This window comes from Ranitomeya variabilis, chromosome 4 (assembly GCF_051348905.1).
Source record: "Ranitomeya variabilis isolate aRanVar5 chromosome 4, aRanVar5.hap1, whole genome shotgun sequence".
Taxonomy (NCBI): domain Eukaryota; kingdom Metazoa; phylum Chordata; class Amphibia; order Anura; family Dendrobatidae; genus Ranitomeya; species Ranitomeya variabilis.
In genome coordinates, this window is record NC_135235.1 from 717,514,782 (window position 1) to 717,534,002 (window position 19,221).

At 48.9% G+C, this 19,221-nt stretch overlaps 1 protein-coding gene across 4 annotated transcripts in view; it reads left to right on the plus strand.

The window, feature by feature from the left end:
- The window catches only part of LOC143766581 (uncharacterized), a 250,057-nt gene that overhangs the window by 22,874 nt on the left and 207,962 nt on the right, over nt 1-19,221 (plus strand). The window lies entirely within an intron of this gene.

A 19,221-nucleotide genomic window follows, 5' to 3' on the forward strand; every position in this document is an offset into this window, starting at 1 on the left:
TCTATTTCGCTGACTCTGTACATTAGAAGACCACCTCACTCACTCCTTTAGAAAGCAACAGGTTCCTTGCCGATGCTTTAAAATGGTAGCAATGAAGTACACAGTCCTCTCCAACTCAGGTAGGAGAGCTCTGTGGCTGAAGTCATGGAGTGGTAACGTCACCTCTAAGGCTAAGCTTTGCGCCGTTTCCTTCCAGGGACACCATGTTTTCGGTCCAGTTCTCGATGAGATCTTGGAGAAAACTATGGACAAACAGAAAGTACTCTCTGAGCAGAAAAACCGAGAAAAGGTTTTTTTTGTCCCTCCCGAGATCAGTCTTCACAGGGGGAATACAAAGGGAAAGGCAAATCAGGTAATTGGAGGTATCCAAAAGGTGGAAAGGGAAAAAATATCCTTGTCCCCCACCACGAGCAAACTCCAGACAAGCAATGACTGCTCCCCTGTCGGGGGTTGACTCTTGGGCTTTCTCACTCAGTGGCAATCTATCTCCACAAACCAGTGGGTCCTCTGTACTACAATCTCTACGCCTTCAAGACTCCTTACTGTTATATCTTCAATGTCTGCTTCAAGCAAAGGTGATCTCTTGAGTACCCCTACAGGAGATAGGCAGGGGCCACTATTCTCACCTCTTCCTAGTCGAGAAGCCTTCAGGGAAGCATAGAGTTATCATTAGTGATGAGCGAATGTGCTCGCCACTACTAGGTACTCGCCCGAGTATCACTGTACTTGGTGTACTAATTCGGGGGTACATAGATTGCAGCGCTAGGTACGCAGGGGAGTCTATGGTGGACATATCCACATCAGTGCAAGGTATGCAGGCACTGTATGTGAGTATATAGATCTCACTGCATACATCAAAAGTCTCTATTACTGTCTGCTGCTGCGTATTTTATATACACGTAGCTGCAGGTATCCGTGGCTTGGATTTTTTTTTTTGCACCTGAAACCTGCTAATTTTATTAGAAAGCAATCCATAGCCCCCTTTTTTCTACATTTACTTCCTTTGTCACACTGCAGACTACAGCCAAGTCATTTCAATACAAGAGCGTGAAAATATAACAATTTAAAATGGTTTTTTTTGTCCCAGACATCAGAAAATTCTGGCCTTTTTTTTTTTGCACTATAGCATTTTTTTAGAGTGTCTTAGAACATTTTTGGACACCATTTTGCTCATCAAAAAATCTGTAGCTGGCCCAAAAATATTTAGCTACAGTTCTTATATTTATCACTGTGATTTGTACGCCTCACACATCGCATATAATTGCGCTAAATATTTTACAATTTTAGCACTCCAATTTTTTTTAGTGTCATAGCCTACAATTTTGGTGGGCCCCCCCAAAAAATCAAGGCCACATTTTGATCAGTCTGTTATCTCCATCCGACTCCTGCTCTATCTGTGGTCTCGAAATACTTGCTTTTCAGACATACATTCCAGTTTTTTGTCTGCTACCCTTGGTCTATAGTGTATTTTGTGTTTAAAAAAAAATCCAGGCCACATATTGAAACAGTCTGTTATCTCAGTCAGATGCCTGGTCTGTCTGTGGTCTCGAAATACCTGCTTTTCAGGCATACATTCCAGTTTTTGTCTGTCTGCTACCCTTGTTCTATATAGTATTTTGTGGTTTAAAAATGTTTAAATAACTCCAGGCCACATATTACAACAGTCTATTATCTCCATCTGACGCCTAGTCTATCTGTGGGCTACAAAAACTTGCTTTTCAGGCATACATTCCATTTTTTTGGTGTTGTGTTGCCTACTTCGTGACAGAAATATTCTTTTCAAAAAATAAAAAAAGCCACATATTGAACATTGTGGTTTCTCTGTCATATGCCTCCTCTATCTGTGGTTTAAAAATTGTTGCATTTGAGTGCTCATTTGAACTGGTTTTGGTGTGTCTTCCTCAGTTATTAACAACATTTGTTAAAAACAAAATGAAAAAATGATCAATATTCCAATGAATTAAAAGTCTGTTTTTTTTGGCACACTGATCACATATAAGTTTTCTCAAAATTAATCCATTTGTATTGAATTTTTAAAATATTTCAGTAGTCCATTTAAAATGGGCAAGGCAAGGGACAGGGAAGTGGACGTGATGCTGGTGGTGCATGCAGAGGACAAGGCCGTGGCCAAGCTGTAAGTGGGCCACAACAAAGACCCACATCCTCTCGCTCGACCTTCCTGTCCCAGTTTCTAGGGGACCGCAGCACACCATTATTGAAGCCAGAGCAGTGTGAGACAGTTGTTGGTTGGATAGAGGATAATACTTCCAGTCACTTAGCCACATGGTCAAGTCTGAGTAGTCGTGAGTCTGGACCGCACATTACTCACCCTGATCCTCCTTCCTCCCACCATGCCGAGTGCCCTTAGATAACTGATCCCACATTTGGACACTCCGAAGAGCTGCTCACTTTTCGCTTTAAAAATTCTGGACTCTCGTCCGGTCAACTTGAAGTGACGTAAGATGAGATCGCATGTAGCAATGCCCACAGATTTGAGCATCCACGCTTCCATGAAGGCGATGGTGAGAAAGTGTCACAAGAGGTGGACGATGATGAGACACAATTGACAGAAAGTCAGGAAGAGGAGCAGGGTGCGGATGTGGAAGACGAGGTGGTGGATGACATAGTAACTGACCCAACCTGGCAGGAGGACATGCAAAGCAAGCACAGCAGCACACATGGGAAAGGAGGCATAGCACCCTAACAGGCAGGAAGAGGCAGTGTGGTGGCCGCAGACAGAAGGTGTGCATCTGTTTCCTATAACACCAACATGACGGAAGTTGCCATTCCAACTTTTAGATCTTCCCGAGTCTGGTTATTTTTTAAAGACTATGACAATAACCCCAAGCAGGCCATTTGCAACACCTGCCATGCCCGCATCAACAGAGGTAGCAAAACTACCAGCATGATCAGGCACATGGTAGCAAAGCACCCGACTTTGTGGGTCAAACCCCAGGCTCCAGGAACACTGTCTGCAGGTGACAGCGCTGCTTCTTCCACTGTTTTGCGTAGAAGCCAATCCCCAGTCCACGGTGCATGCGAAGATGCCTCGTGCCCTGCACCTGTTGTTGCCCACAGTCAACCAGCACTATCAAGCCCGTCCACGTCCTTGTTGCAGCACAGCCTTCAGTTGTCTATACCCCAGTCATTGAAACGCAAGCGGAAATACGCAGCCAACGTCTCACAGGCCACAGTACTAAATTCTCACATTTCTCGTCTGCTTGCGCTCGAAATGTTGCCTTTTAGGCTTGTTGAGATGGAAGCTTTCCGCAACCTGATGGCGGCGGCCGTCCCAAGGTACTCTGATCCCAGTCACCACTATTTCTCATGGTGTACCATACCAGCATTACACCAGCATGTGTCCCAGAACATTACCCGTGCCCTCAACAATGCTGTTACTGGGAAAGTCCACCTAACCACGGACACGAGGATATGTGCTTGTGGGCTGGAACGGTACATCTCACTGATGTCAAACTGGGTTAACATAGTGGAAGCCGGGACCCAGTCGGACCTTGGGATGGAACACATTCTCCCGACACCGAAGATTGCGGTCTCTACGTCAGTCAGGGTTGTTCTCACAGCCTAAGCTCCTGCATCTCCTCCTCTTTAGTCTCCATCTCTGAAATGAGCACATCAGTCAGAAGCTGGAAGCACTGCAGCACTGCCTCAGCTAATTGGCAACAGGCTGTGCTGAAGCTAGTCTGCTTAGGTGAAAAACCGCACAATGCTGAAGAGTTGTGGACAGCGCTGAAAGAGCAGTCAGATTTTTGGATAACACCACTGAACTTACAGCCAGGCATGGTCATGTATGACAATGGCCAGAACCTGGTGGCGGCTCTGAGGCAAGGTGAGCTCACACATACCTTGCCTGGCCCATGTGCTTAACCTCATCGTTCAACGTTTTCTCAAAAGCTACCCAGAGCTGCTGAATCTGCTAGTGGAAGTATGCCTCCTGTCTGCCCATTTTAGAAAGTCAGCTACAGCGTCAGCAGCCCTTGCTGTGCTTCACCAGCATTTGCAGCTTCCCGCTCACCGACTGGTGTGTGATGTCCCCACGCATTGGAACTCTACACTGCATATGTTGGAAAGGATTTGCGAGCAGAAGAGGGCAGTTGTTGATTACGAGCATCAACAAGGCTGTCGTTATTCAGTTCAGACTCCACACATAAGACCTCAGGAGTGGACATGGATGTCAGACATATGTACCATCCTCCAAAACTTTGAGGACTGCACCAAGATGGTGAGCAGCAATGATGCCATAATTAGCATCACCATCCCGCTTTTCTGCATTCTGAAAACTTCTCTGCTCACAAAGAGGATGCATTGCAGGGGGAGCACGAGGACATTTAGCAAGGAACCATACAGGGTGATTACACAGCACAGCCTCATGTCATCCCAACGTGGATTGGTAGATGAGGAGGAGGAACAGGAGCTACTTTCATGTGCTATAGACAGTACTACAAGCACAGCTGTCATACGGTCTGTTCAGCATGGATGGCCTGAAGACAGGGAGGAGGAGGAGGACAGCATAGTCAGTCATCCTGTTGGTGAGGACAAGGAAGTCTTACCTGTTAGCAGTCTGGCACGCATGGCTGACTTTGTTTTCCATGACCCTCGCATTATTAAAATTTTCGGAGACACTCATTACTGGTTGGTGACACTTCTAGACCCACGCTACAAGGAAAACTTTCAATCTCTTCTTCCAGAGGCAGACAGGTGTACTAAGATAGTGCAGAGGGCCCTTGTAGCGGAATTACAAAAAAAATTCCCAAATGAGAATGCTGGCAGCAAGGAGTAAAACGAGAGAGACAGAAGTACAATCCAGCACAGGCAGAGGAACAATGGCAAAGTTCTGGGACAGTTTTCTCAGACCCTCCAATCACGCCAGCACAGAGGCAAGGGGTGCTGTCACAAGAAGTGCAATGTTTGGGAAGACGCTGAGGGAGTACCTTGCCGATCGTACAAATGTCCTCCAGGATTCCTCTGTGCCTTTTAATTATTGGGTATCCAAGCTGGACAAGAGGCATGAACTGGCTCTCTACACCTTGGAGGTCCTGGCCTGCCCTGCTGCTAGCGTTCTGTCAGAGAGGGTTTTTAGTTCCGCTGATGGAATTATAACTGATAAGTGCATCCACCTGTCAACTGAAAATGCTGACAGACTGACTCTTATAAAAATGAACAAGGGCTGGATTGGGCAAGTCTTCTGTACACCACTGAATGAAAACCGCAAGACCCACTCCTTTAAATTGGGCCTAGTTTTTAATGAGGCCTTCCTCCACATCTCATCATCCACCGCCACTAGATTACCAGGGTTAAAGTGTTCCATGCTGCTACAGCCAGTCAATTTTTTGGCAAAGTGGTCTATGATCCCCATAAAAAAATTTTTTTAAATGTGCCCCCCGTGGGGAAATGTTTGTCAGCCCATGCACTTACTGTATGGACATTACAAGTCTAGGAATCCCGCTCTTTTAAAATGGGCCTAGTTTTTAATGGTTCCTTCCTCCACGTCTCATCATTCTCCGCCACTAGATCACCAGAGTTAACGTGTTCCGTGTTGCTACAGCCAGTCAATTTTTTGGCAAGGATGTCTATGATCCCAATGAAAAAATTTAAAAATGTACCCCCCATGGGGAAATGTTTGCGAGGCCATGCACTTGGGCAGTCTAGGAGACCAGCTCCTTTTTAATGGGCCAGTTTTTTTTAGGAGTCCCTCCTCCATGTTTCTTCCAAGGGGGGATTGGGGTGCGTGAAAATTTGGGTCAAGGTGGCCCTTGCATTCAATGCATAAGGAAACAGTATAGCAGGACCAACTGAAGAATTTGAAGTGGGTTTTCCTGTGGCCATCCAGTACCTGGGTTCAAAGGTTTCTTGGGGTGCATATGACTTGGTAGCAGGGCAGGCCTTGCATTCAATGCAGCATTTTTTCAGGAAGCACTCCCGTACCTCTCATGAAAGGGGTATTGGGGTGCGTCGTAATTCTTGGCAGCCAGGCCACTCACTGCATAGGCAATAACAGCATAGGAGACCCACTGTTTAATAATGGCTGTTTAAGAATATTAATGCCACCTGATACCACACTAAAAATAGGATTTGCAACTTTAAGAGTCCCTCCTTGAATCAAAATGTGTCTCCTTATGTGTCACACACCACATGGCCTGCTAGGGTGGTTAAATGTTACAATGACATTTCCCAGTGAATGCATTTGTATTTGTTGAAAGCAATGTCAAAGTTGAAATACGCATAAAAAACACTGTGTGTGAACATAGCCCGAGTAGTGGAGGAACATTTTGGTCTGGGGATAAATATTTTGCCTTATATACATGTCATTACCCTGGAAAGGATGTACCTTTAACATATTTCCCAGCAAAATCCATTTTGGTTTCGTTTTTATATGTTTTTTGGTTCACCTGTTAAAATGGCATGAAACTCTGGCAACATTGCTTACAGCTGTGACCTAGGAGTCAGAAATGCTTCCAGGGGCGATGCCCATGATGTTCCCATGTCATTTCAGTAGTGTTTCCATCGTTTTCAGATGTTTTTAGACCTTAAAAGGACCCCCGGGGTATCGTGGTAAAAATGCTCTGATTTCCCATAGACTTGCATTGGGCTCGTTGCTCGGGTCGAGTACCCAAGTACTCCAATTTGCTCGACCCAAGCAACGAGCACCAAAGCAGTTAAGTGCTCGCCCATCACTAATTATCATCAATCTGAAACCCCTGAATCAGTGATCATATACAGACGGTTCAAGGTGGAATCGATCAAATCAGCAATCCCACTCTTTGGACAGGATTGGGTAATGGCTACAATAGATCTGAAGGATGCCTATTACCATGTGCCAATCCACCCAGATGATCAGAGGTTCCTCAGATGTGCAGTTTGCCATGATCACCGCGTCAGCCATTACCAATTCATTGTCCTCCCGTTTGGCATTTCATCAGCACTGCGGGTATTCACCAAGATTATGACAGAAGCAGTAATCTTCATTCGTCATCAGGGGATTTGCATCATTCTGTATTTAGATGACTTCCTCATCTTTGCAGCATCTAATTCCCCATCTAAATCTAAATGTGGCAAAGACCATGGAAATCCTGGAATCCCCGGGCTGGATTCCAAATCTGGAGAAGTCTTATCTTCATTCTTCACCAAGGAAGAAATTACTGGGAATCCAACTGGGTTCAGAAAAAAGAGCATCCTGCATGCCCAGAGATCGTCAACTCGATCTTTTTTAGAGGATCTCCAAGTTCAGAGGCCAGAGGGCTCTTACCCTGAGGGACTCAATGTCTATTCTGGGATCGCAGACATCATGCATGCAGGTAGTACCCTGGGCTCAAGCCCATACACAAGTCCTCCAGACTCACGTTCTCTCGTCTTGGGACAGGCATCAGAATTCTCTGACCAGGAGAGTTCCCCTTCCGATCATGCGAAGTCTTCCCTTGCATGGTGGCTAAACTACCTGAACCTGCAGAGGGGGGTCAGCTGGGATAAGCTTCCTCTGAAGATGCTCACTTCAGATGCCAGTCAGATGGACTGGGGTGCTGTGGTAAAGAAAACCCACATCCAGGGTTTATGGTCCCCAGACATCAGATCCAGATCCTCAAACCTCAGATAGCTGAAGGTGGTAGAGGAGCCGCATCTGCCCTTGTCCAAGGTCATCATGTACGTGTTTATTCTGACAATATGACCGCAGTGGCCTACCTCCGTCTCCAGGGAGGCATGAAGTACGTCTAATTGAAATTAATTGCTGCAAGAATTTTTTCCTGGGCAGAGAAAAGTCTTCTGTCCATTTCAATATTCAGGTGGACTTCCTCAGCCTTGCCTTGCGCTGGCGTGTACTCCGGAGGACAGAGAATGAACTTCAATCCAATATTGCGGCCAGCATGCAGCCAGCGGGTAAGGAAAGGGTGAATCAAACACCCGAAAACCCCGCCCATATGACTCAAAACCGGTCCCGCCAAATTCAGGTGACAGGTTCCCTTTAAGGGCTTTCAGATGAAGTGTTACAAACTCTCCAGAAGAGTAGGAAGCCAGTGACCAACGCCATTAATGGCAAGATTTGGAAGAAATTCTCATCCTGGTTTTCCGAATATTCCTTATCCCTTTCATCTTAACATTGCTCAGATTTTGGATTTTCTTCAAGAGGGGCTTGATCTAGGTCTTACACCCAGTACCCTGAAGGTGCAGGTGTCAGCTCTTGGCTTTTTCTTTGACCAGAACTTAGCTAGTCATCGCTGGATAAAGCGTTTCATGACTTCAGCAGCCTGAATCCGGTCTAGACTTCGTAGCCGGATTCCCCCTTGGAATTTATATCTGTTGCTTAACAGTTTAAGCAGAGATTCATTTGAACCTTTATCATCTATGAGTTTTAAAAACCTTGCCCTTAAAACTGTCTTTCTGGTAGCAATTACTTCGCTAGACGTGTAAGAGAGCTGCAGGCCCTATCAATGCAAGAGCCCTACATAAGTTACTGCAGATAGCATTATCCTCCGCTTATGGAGCGCCCCCAGATGCAGGGCCGCAGGGCACTCTGTACCGGGCCTCTCTGTCTCGGTCTTAGGGTTGTCACGGTGGCGTGACCCGGTCCGCGACCCTGCGTCCTGCTTCACGTCCAATTAAAGGAGTGGGTGCGTGGAGCGATGAAATAACGAAGACACAGGGCTGCAGTCTCTTTACCTCTTTACTGTAGGTTTCAGGATCCGCAATCCAGAGCACTGCTAACAGGGCTGGCTGAGACCGGCCGGTCCGAAGGTACATCCAGAGTTCCCTTTTGCAGGTGGAAATCAGTGCCTACCTTCTAGCGCCTGTGTGTTGTAGTACTTCCCTGCTGAGAACCACGGGATAGTCCTCACAACTGTTGTGTCTGTTTCTGATGTTCTTTCCCACAACTCTCGTTTCTATTCTGATGTTCGTTCTCTCGGTCCCCCAGATGATATGGCTAGAATGCACCCATATGACGGGTAGGCCTGGAGTTCTTCCGGGACCCTAGAGCCGCCCCTCTCCCTCAGTTGCCTCCGTTGTCTGCTTAGGTGATTTAGGTGAGACAGCCAACCTATAATTAACTGTCCTGCCGTTGGTTTGAAGTAATGCTTAAAGTCTCTTACTTTCTCGGCGTTCCGGCCGCCGGCTTTGCGCCTCAGAAGGATGTTGCTGATCTGGAGGCACGACTCCTTCTGGTTCTATCGCCTCTTTGCTGTATTCCCGTTTCTCACTCCTCCACAATAACCCTCCCTTCTTGTCCTTTCTTAGGAGTCTGCCGCTGTAAAGCACAGGCATGGCTCCGTAACGATCTGTCCTTTTCTAGGGCTCTGCCAGGATCCCACTTCTGACAGGTCCTCTCTCGAGCTCTTCCCAGCTACTTTCTCTCTCACTTTCTGTCCAACCCCCAGTTTTACCCAAGTGTGAGGAGTGGCCTAGTAGATAGGGCCCTTTTGCTCCCCCTGGCGGCCGGAGTGTGAAGTGTAATGTGTGGTTGTGATACCTGGTCAGGTGAACTCCTTTAGTGCAATCAGACGTACCATCACTCCCCTTAGTGGCAGAGCGATGTTACTGCAATGACCAGGTCTCTGGGGCGCTGCACTCCCCCCCCCCGGTTAAATCCAGTACTCCTGGACTGGGAAGAAAACAACAATACATGTCAGCAAAAGACATACAAATTTTTAAAATGCATTGAACAAGTAAATTTTTAACAGTGCTTCCCTTTATGGGAGGTGAGGACTCTTGAACGTTGCGAAAGTTTTGGGTCATGCACAGTCTATGACTCCCAGTTCAGTGGTTGAAACAGCGGGGACCCCGGGTAAACAAAGGGGTCCCCTTTGGAAGTTTTGGAGCAATTCACTGTCCATTACTCCATCGTCCATTTTTTTTTTTTTTTAAACCTGTAACACAGATATTTACACAAACATTCTTAACCAAATAGCAACTTTCGTTAATACCTCCAAGTTTTGTAGCGAAGTGGAGTTTGATTCTTGGTGCTACATGTAGACCTCCGCAGTGCAGGGGTTGCTATTGGCCTAACAGGGCCCGCTACGCTGGCTACTGCTGGTGTAGTGCACTGCCTTCTAGCTACACTTCTAGTGAGTCGGGGTAGCACCGGCATGCTGGGGCTCTCAGGGCTGCTGCTACCAACAGTGGGTACGGCAGGCTCGCCGATAGCAGAGGGAGGACCCGCTGGTCCCACGGTCGGCACGACATCTTCTGGTGGGGTCTGTGGTGATTGCGGGTCCGGATGATCTGGCACCACATTTAGTTCAGGCGGTTTCGGTTGACGAAACGTTAGGACAGGCACCACGATAGCCTGGTTTATTTGAGTCCACGACTGGGGAAAATCGCCAAGAACAGTGTGTATCATCTTCTCCTCTTCGACAGGTGGACAGTTTCTTGGATCTACTTCCCTCTCTCTCAATTTATCGGGGTATATTTTAAGGTGGTCCCTGGATATTGCCGTTGAGGTTTCTCCTCCATCCTTGCTGATGAGGCAGACCTTCGTGTTGTCGAAATCAGACGGCAGAATGGTATACGGTTCCACTTCCCCTTGGTCGTCAAGCTTGTGTAGCCTCCTCTTCCGCTTGAGTACTTGTTCACCGGGCAACAAGGGAATCGCAGGAGCATGCTGGTTGTAGTCCCTTTCTTGTTTTTGTCTGGCCTGAGTGAGATTTCTTTCTACGCATTCCTGCACTTTGCGGTACCTTTGCTGCCTTTCTGTATCCCAGTCTGCATCCGGCGAGGTGTTTTCGGGAGTTAAGACCCCCATGTCAAGATCAACAGGCAACTTGCTAGGTCTTCCTCGCATCAGGTACGCCGGAGTGCAATTGGTGGAATTGACTGGGATGTGGTTGTACATGTCTACCAGGTCAGGCAGTTTTGTTGGCCACAAGTTCTGCTCCTCTACAGGCAAGGTCTTCAGTAAATCGATCACCACTTGGTTCATCTTCTCACACATCCCGTTGGTTTGTGGCTGGTACGGTGTGGTTCTGATCTTCTTACACCCGTACAGGTTCCAGAACTCCTGGAACACCTCTGCCTCGAACGCTGGTCCCTGATCGGTCAGTACCTTCTCCGGATACCCATGGGGCCTACAGAAGTACTGTTGGAAGGTTTTGGTGGCCGTCCTGGCCGTTAGATCCTTGACAGGTACAACCACCAGGAATCTGGAGTAGTGGTCCATGATGGTACGAGCATAGATATAGCCTGACCGGCTAGGTGTCAGCTTCACATGGTCTAGCGCGACCAGTTCGAGCGGCCGTTTGGTGATGATGGGCTGCAACGGAGCCTGTTGGCTATCACGGTCCTCCCTGTGTAGGCGGCATGGGCCACACTCCCGACACCACTTCTCGATGGCTCTCTTCATGCCAATCCAGTAGAATCTCCCTCGGAGTAGCCTCTCCAACTTCCTTCACCCGAAGTGTCCGGCCCCATCGTGGTACGCCCCCAGAACCATTGGTGCATCTTGCCTTGGGACCACTATCTGCCATACCAATTCGTGAGTGCACGGGTCGACACTTCTTCGGCACAGCTTACCCTCATGAATGAACAGTTTACTTCGCCCCTTCCACAGCTGTTGCGTCTCTTGTGGGTCATCCGGGCCAGGATGCGAACCTGCCTGCGTCAGGAGCTCTTTCACCCGACGGACCGCGAGGTCGCCATCTTGGGTCTCTGCCCATCCATGGTGGGGCAGGGGATTCAGCATGATATCCGGTTTAGTGTTGTGCCGGTTCTTCACACGATGGCAGCACTGAGTGGCTTTGGGGCGATGGAAAGCGGGCAACTCTACCTCTTCCAGTGCCTCCGGATCCTCCTCCGTTTCCGGCAAATTAGGCATCCGGGACAAGGCATCGGCATTCGCATTCTTGCGTCCTGCCCGATACTTGATGGTGAAGTCGTAATTAGACAATCGGGCCATCCACCGCTAATCCAAGGCCCCGAGCTTGGCGGTGTCCAAGTGCGTTAGCGGATTGTTATCCGTGAAGACGGTGAATTTCGCCGAGGCCAGGTAGTGTTTGAACCTCTGTCACTGCCCAGACGATGGCAAGGAATTCCAGCTTAAAGGAACTGTAGTTGTCAGGGTTCCTTTCCATGAGACGAAGCTTCCTGCTGGCGTAAGCGATTACCCTCTCCTTGCCTTTCTGGACCTGGGACAACACGACTCACAGTCCTACGTTGCTAGCATCCGTATACAGTACAAACGGTTGATCATATTCAGGGTAGGCCAGTACCTCTTCTCCCATCAGCGCCATCTTCAAACCAGTGAAGGATCCTTCCAGTCCCTCGTTCCAATCTAATGGGGTACTCTTTCCCCTGGCCTTCTTGGATTGGCCCACCAACAGGTCTTGCAATGGCGCGGCCTTCTTGGTGAAGTCCTTAATGATCCTCCGGTAATAGCCTACCAACCCGAGGAACTGCCGGACTTCATGGAGGTTGCTGGGTTTCGGCCATCCCTGAATCAACGTAACCTTGTCGGGGTCTGGGGCCACTCCTTCAGCACTCACTACATGGCCTAGGTACTGCACTTTGGGTTTCAGTAGATGGCATTTGGAAGGTTTCACCTTTAAGCCAAAGTTGGACAGGGCTTCAAACACCTCGGCCAGGTGCTTCAGATGGTCTTCATAGGTCTTAGAGAAGACAATGACATCATCCAGATACAGCAGCACGGTTTCAAAGTTCTTGTGTCCCAAACAGCACTCCATCATCCTCTGGAACGTCCCCGGGGCATTGCACAATCCGAAGGGCATGTAGTTGAATTCGCAGAGACCCATCGGCGTCGTGAAGGCCGTCTTCTCTTTGTCCGCCTCCGCCACGGGAACCTGCCAGTACCCACTGGTGAGATCTAAGGTAGAGAAGTAGTTAGCAGATTTTAAGGCAGCCAGGGACTCCTCTATCCTGGGCAGTGGGTATGCATCCTTATGTGTAATGCGATTCAACTGCCTATAATCAAGACACATCCTCATTGTGCCATCTTTCTTCTTAAAGGGCACCTGTCACCCTGTTTTTTCGGTATGAGATAAAAATACTGTTAAATAGGGCCTGAGCTGAGCATTACAATAGTGTAGTTTGTGTACCCCGATTCCCCACCTATGCTGCCGAAATACGTTACCAAAGTAGTCATTTTCACCTGTCAATCAGGCTGGTCGGGTCAAAAGGGCGTGGTGTCTTCCCCCAGATTTTGCTTAGTTTTCCGTTGGTGGCGTAGTGGTGTGCGCATGCCCAAGGTCCCGAATCCTCTGCCAGGGGAGTGAAAAGAGCGCGATGTTCGGTTTCTCATTGTGATCGGTGGGCGCGGCCATCTTCCTTTGGCCGCGCGTGCGCAGAAGCGGCGCTCTGCTGGCCGCGGCTTCAGGAAAATGGCCGCGGGATGCCGCGCGTGCGCAGATGGATATCGCGGCGGCCATTTTCCTGAAGCAAAGTTCGCATCTCGGCTTCAGGAAAATGGCCGCCGCGATATCCATCTGCGCACGCGTGGCGCGGCAAAATGGCCAAGGGTATAGATGGAAAAAAGTAGGGGTCCTCGGACAGAGCCTTGAGGGACTCTGACAGAGAGAGGGCGGGATGAGGAGGTAGTGTGGGAGTGGGAAACGCTAAATGTGCGGTTGGATAGGTATTAGGCAATCCAGGACAGGGCGAGGTCTTTGATGCCAAGGGAAGAAAGAATCTGTAGCAGTAGGCAGTGATCGACTGTGTCGAAAGCAGAGGACAGGTCAAGAAGGAGGAGGATGGAGAACTGTCTGTTAGCTTTGGCTGTGACAAGGTCATTAGTAATTTTTGTCAGGGCAGTTTCGGTGGAGTGGTGGGGGCGGAAGCCAGATTGGAGGTTGTCAAAGAGATAGATGAGAGGTGGGAGGAAAGTTGACCATGGACATGCTGCTCAAGGATTTTTGAAGCAAACGGGAGCAGTGATATGGGGTGATAGCTGGGCATAGCAGTTGAGTCAAGGTTAGTTTTTTTGAGGATGGGTGTGAGGGTGGCATGTTTGAAGGCAGAGGGGAAGGTACCAGAAGAGAGCGATAGGTTGAAGAGATGGGTTAGGGCTGGAATAAGCGTGTTAGTGAGGTTGGGGAGCAGGTGGGAAGGCATGGGGTCAAGTGCACAGGTGTTGAGGTGTGATTTGGAAAAGAGGCGAGTAAGCTCTCCTTCAGTGATGTTGGAGAGGGAGGTTATTAGGGAAGGGCAGAGGTCTGGTATATGGAGTGGTTGGGGTGGTGGATAAGTAAGGGTTTGCCTTGTTTGGTCGATCTTGTTTTTGAAGTAGGTGGCAAAGTCCTCGGAAAAGATGAAGGGAGTTGGAGGTGGCAGTGGTGGGCGGAGGAGGGAGTTAAATGTGCTGAACAGTTGTTTTGGGTTGTAGGATAGTGAAGATACAAGGTTAGTGAAATAGGTCTGTTTAGCAGAGGTGAGGGCTGATTTGAAGTCAAATGTAGCTTGTTTGAAGGCAGTGAAGTCGTCTGGCAGTCGTGTTTTCTTCCAACGCCGCTCCGCAACCCTGGATGCTTGTCGAAGTTTTTTTGTGACATTGTTATGCCAAGGTTGCCTATTGGTTTGTCGCACTGTGCCATGCGTGAGAGGGGCGACTGAGTCTATGGCTGATGTGAGGGTCGAGTTATAGAAAGAGTAGGCCTATTGTCTGAGTATACGGGTTCTACCAGGGCCTGATAGTCTTTACCCCTGAGGCCTATGGCTGCCCGACACCATATTAACATTTCGCTCCTGGGGGGTATCGCAATGGGGTTTGAATCACTCACTGTGACACGACCAATTTCACCACCAGTCAGCTCCACCTGTTGTCTCTGCATCAGAGCCATGATTTCTTTTTGCAGGGCACTTTGTTCACTGTAGCCAACTGTTTCTGCTACCTGTTGTAACAAGACAATAACTTCTGCAAGACAATTTTCTATAACATTGGTACCGATAGTCATCATGGGATTACATTCACGGCGGTCAATATCAACAATTACAATCCCTTGAGCCTTCCATTCCACCCGCCCCACTTTGATGGTGACCTCTTTATACCCCACTTGTGGCAATGGCTGACCATTACTGGCTGTTATGGTGAAATCATCATCGGGGCCACGAGTAATATCGGTGTCCTCCCAATAATGTTTATAAAGCACGTAAGGCATAGTCGTCACCTGAGAACCAGTGTCCAGCAAAGCGTTCATGGGGATTCCGTCGATCACAATTGGAAGAACTGGTCGCCCTCCAATGTATTTGGCTCTCCAATGCTGCCGGCCTGATCGTCCTGCTCCTGGGGGTTGGCCCACTGCCCCAGGGGTTGCTCGTTTAAATGACAGTACCTTGCAAGGTGGCCCACCTGGTGACAGCGGCGGCAGATAGGTCGTCTGTCCCGAAGAAAACGATCGTCATCCCTGCCTCTGGTCGGCGGAGTCCTCCTCTGTCGCATCCAGGGGACATCCTCCAGTCTGGAGGCCAGCTGGATCTTCTCCTTGGGGGCCTCCTGTAGGGACTGCATGGTCCGGGCTAGGGCAGCAATGCTCTGGGTCAACTCCTGCATCTGGAGGCGTAGTCCTGCAGGGGAGTCGTCCTCCAGGATCTAGGCATCGGCCTCGGCGGCAACTGGGGCATCTGGTGCCACCTCCTGGTGGTACGTGAGGGCTTGACGCCTGGGAGGCACCGCACGGCTGGGCTGTCGCTCTTGCAGCGCCTGGATGGCTTTATCCTTGAATTGCGCAAAAGTCAGGTCTGGATTCTGCATGGCCAGGAAGTGCAGTTGGCCCCTTTGGTGACTGCACAGGAGCCCCTCAATGAACCGCTCTTTCAGGAGTTTATCTTCATCTTGCATGCTGCCGGGGTCACTCTGCTTGATGGCCCGCAGCGCCTCCTGGAGATTGAGGGCATAGTCCCGTAAGCTATCCTGCGGCCTCTGTTTACACCCATAGAAAGTCAACTTAATTTCTGTAGCGGTGCGGGTGTCAAAGGTGGCTTTAAGCTTTGCAAAAACCTGCTGTGCAGTTCCCTTATCCGCGGCGGGCCAGGACTTCACTTCTCTCAGAGCCGCCCCAAAGAGTTGGTTTGTTATCATATGAACTTTCTGAGGCTCTGTCAAGGGATAGAACTCGAGCAGGCTGCAGATCCCTTCTTTAAAGTCAGTTAATGTATGCGATTCTCCAGAGTATCGCGGGAGCCAGGCCGCTCCAGGTAGGTACGGCATGGAGAAGGGCATTGTGGCCGTTGTAGTCGCGGCAGCCTCCGGCTGGCTGATGGGGGCGGCAGGCTCTGTGGCAACCGGTGGTGGTATAAGGCCCGTGGCTACGTCTACCGCGGGGACCGGAGCTGCCTCTGTGTCTACGGCTGTGACCGCCGCCTCCGCTCCTCCTGACTCAGACATGGCCGTTCCTCCCTCTTGCTAACCTGCTGGAGGTCGGGGTTCCTCTTCCGGGATCGGCACTTTACCGCGTTTTCTTGTTCTGCGCTCCATTTTGGCCAGTTCCGCCCACGAAGCTATGGCTCCTCCCTCCGTGTGCGGCAATGGCGGATTGTGGCGGGAACTTTTGGCGGTAATAGCAATACACAGTCTTTGCAATAAATCATGGTGCGAGCACAATTCAATCACAGTTCCAAGGCACACATGACCTGATTCTTCAGGCTTAAGTAGATCCTGTTCGTGACGCCAAGTTTGGAGCAGACGCAGGGCCGCGGGGCACTCGGTACCGGGCCTCTCTGTCTCGGTCTTAGGGTTGTCACGGTGGCCTGACCCGGTCCGTGACCTTGCTAAGGGGCGTCCAATTAAAGGAGTGGGTGCGTGGTGCGATGAAATAACGAAGACACAGGGCTGCAGTCTCTTTACCTCTTTACTGTAGGCTTCAGGATCCGCAATCCAGAGCACTGCTAACAGGGATGGCTGAGACTGGCCGGTCCGAAGGCACCTCCAGAGTTCCATTTTGCAGGTGGAAATCAGTGCCTACCTTCTAGCGTCTGTGTGTTGTAGTACTTCCCTGCTGAGCACCACGGGATAGTCCTCACAACTGTTGTGTCTGTTTCTGATGTTCTTTCCCACAACTGTCGTTTCTATTCTGATGTTCGTTCTGTCCGTCCCCCAGATGATATGGCTAGGAAGCACCCGTATGATGGGTAGGCTTGGAGTTCTTCCGGGACCCTAGAGTCACCCCTCTCCCACAGTTGCCTCCGTTGTCTGCTTAGGTGATTTAGGTGAGACATCCAACCTATAATTAACTGTCCTGCCGTTGGTTTGAAGTAATGCTTAAAGTCTCTTACTTTCTCGGCGTTCCGGCCGCCGGCTTTGCGCCTCAGAAGGATGTTGCTGATCTGGAGGCACGACTCCTTCTGGTTCTATCGCCTCTTTGCTGTATTCCCGTTTCTCACTCCTCCACAATAACCCTCCCTTCTTGTCCTTTCTTAGGAGTCTGCCGCTGTAAAGCACAGGCATGGCTCCGTAACGATCTGTCCTTTTCTAGGGCTCTGCCAGGATCCCACTTCTGACAGGTCCTCTCTCGAGCTCTTCCCAGCTACTTTCTCTCTCACTTTCTGTCCAACCCCCAGTTTTACCCAAGTGTGAGGAGTGGCCTAGTAGATAGGGCCCTTTTGCTCCCCCTGGCGGCCGGAGTGTGAAGTGTAATGTGTGGTTGTGATACCTGGTCAGGTGAACTCCTTTAGTGCAATCAGACGTACCATCACTCCCCTTAGTGGCAGAGCGATGTTACTGCAACGACCAGGTCTCTGGGGCGCTGCACTTAGATCCCTCCTTTATGCCTAAGGTAGTCTCAGACTTTTATAGAGGTCAGGATATTGTGCTACCCTCATTCTGCCCAAATCCTTCCAATATAAAAGAAGAGGCCTTTCACACCCTCGATGTTCGTAGGGTGGTTCTCTACTACCTCCAGCAAACTGAAGGTTGGAGGATTGACCGAAACTTATTAATTCAGCCCTCAGGATGGAATAAGGGCAAGAAGGTGGCTAAGAATACGATCGCCAATTGGATCAAACAAGCTACTGAATCTGTCTCCCATGCTCATCACATAATTTATCTCCTCCTGCATCACTGAAGGCTCATTCTACACGTTCAGTATATGCAGAGCCGCCACATGGTCTTTTGTCCACGTTTACCAGACACCACACACTAGATTTTAATAGGGATTTAACATTCGGCAGAAGAGTTCTGCATGCTGTGGTCCCTCCCTATGAAATTAGTTGTTGGTATTACTCCGATGCTGCTGTCGTGGAAGACGACTAGAGAAAATAGAATTAGTCTTACCGGTAATTCGGTTTATAGGAACCTTCCACGACAGCACTAATTTCCCTCCCTATCTAATGTTCTTATTGGATGATGCCTGCACTTTGATGTAACTATTCCTGCTAGTGTGTCCAGAAAACATTGGTGGTTGCAGGAAGGGGAGGGGTATTTAACCTCTTTGTGTTTCCTGTCCCCCATTAGGGTGGTGAGACATCCTCCGATATTGCTGTCGTTGAAGGTTCCTAGAAACCGATTTACTGGCAAGACTAATTCTATATTTTGATTGCCAGCCAAATAAAGCAAATAGCTGGGAGCTGATATTACCAGGCTGTTAAAGTCCGTAGATATTGGCCCCCTTCCCAGCCTAAAAATACCAGCCCCGGCACTTTGCCTGGCTCTTTCTCATTGCCCTGGCGCATTGGCAATTGGAGTATTATTTTTGGGGGTTGATGTCAGCTGTGTATTGCAAGCTGACACCAAGCCCAGGGGTTAATAGTGGAGAGGTGTTTATCAGACACCCACATTACTAACCCAATAAGTTAAAAGAAAAAAACACACAAAAATATTTTATTTCAACAAATAAACTTGTTCCAGTACCGCCATACACCCACATACAGTATAATATTCCTACAGTACCTTCATCCTCAATTTTATTTTCTAACATTTTAATACCTGTTTTGTTTTTTGTTTTTCATATCATATATGGAAGCCTACGTCAAAATGCCATAAAAAAAATCATATCCAGAAAAAAAAAAACACTGTACATGGAGACATTGGCATCAAGTAATTTCTGTCTTGTTGTTCCTACAAACAAGCTTTTATAAAAGTCTCAAACTTGTGTGTGTGAATCAGACATGAGATCTAATGTGATAAAAGATTACGGTCCAGGGAAGCCGGGAAACCTTCATATAGACGGCTGGTGGTGATGGAGTCAGTGACGGACTCTGGACAAATCTGTTTCTAGAGCCGTAGTAGAAGATGAAGATGTCGTCCTCATCATGAAGTAGTTATTTCTCCTGTCACGT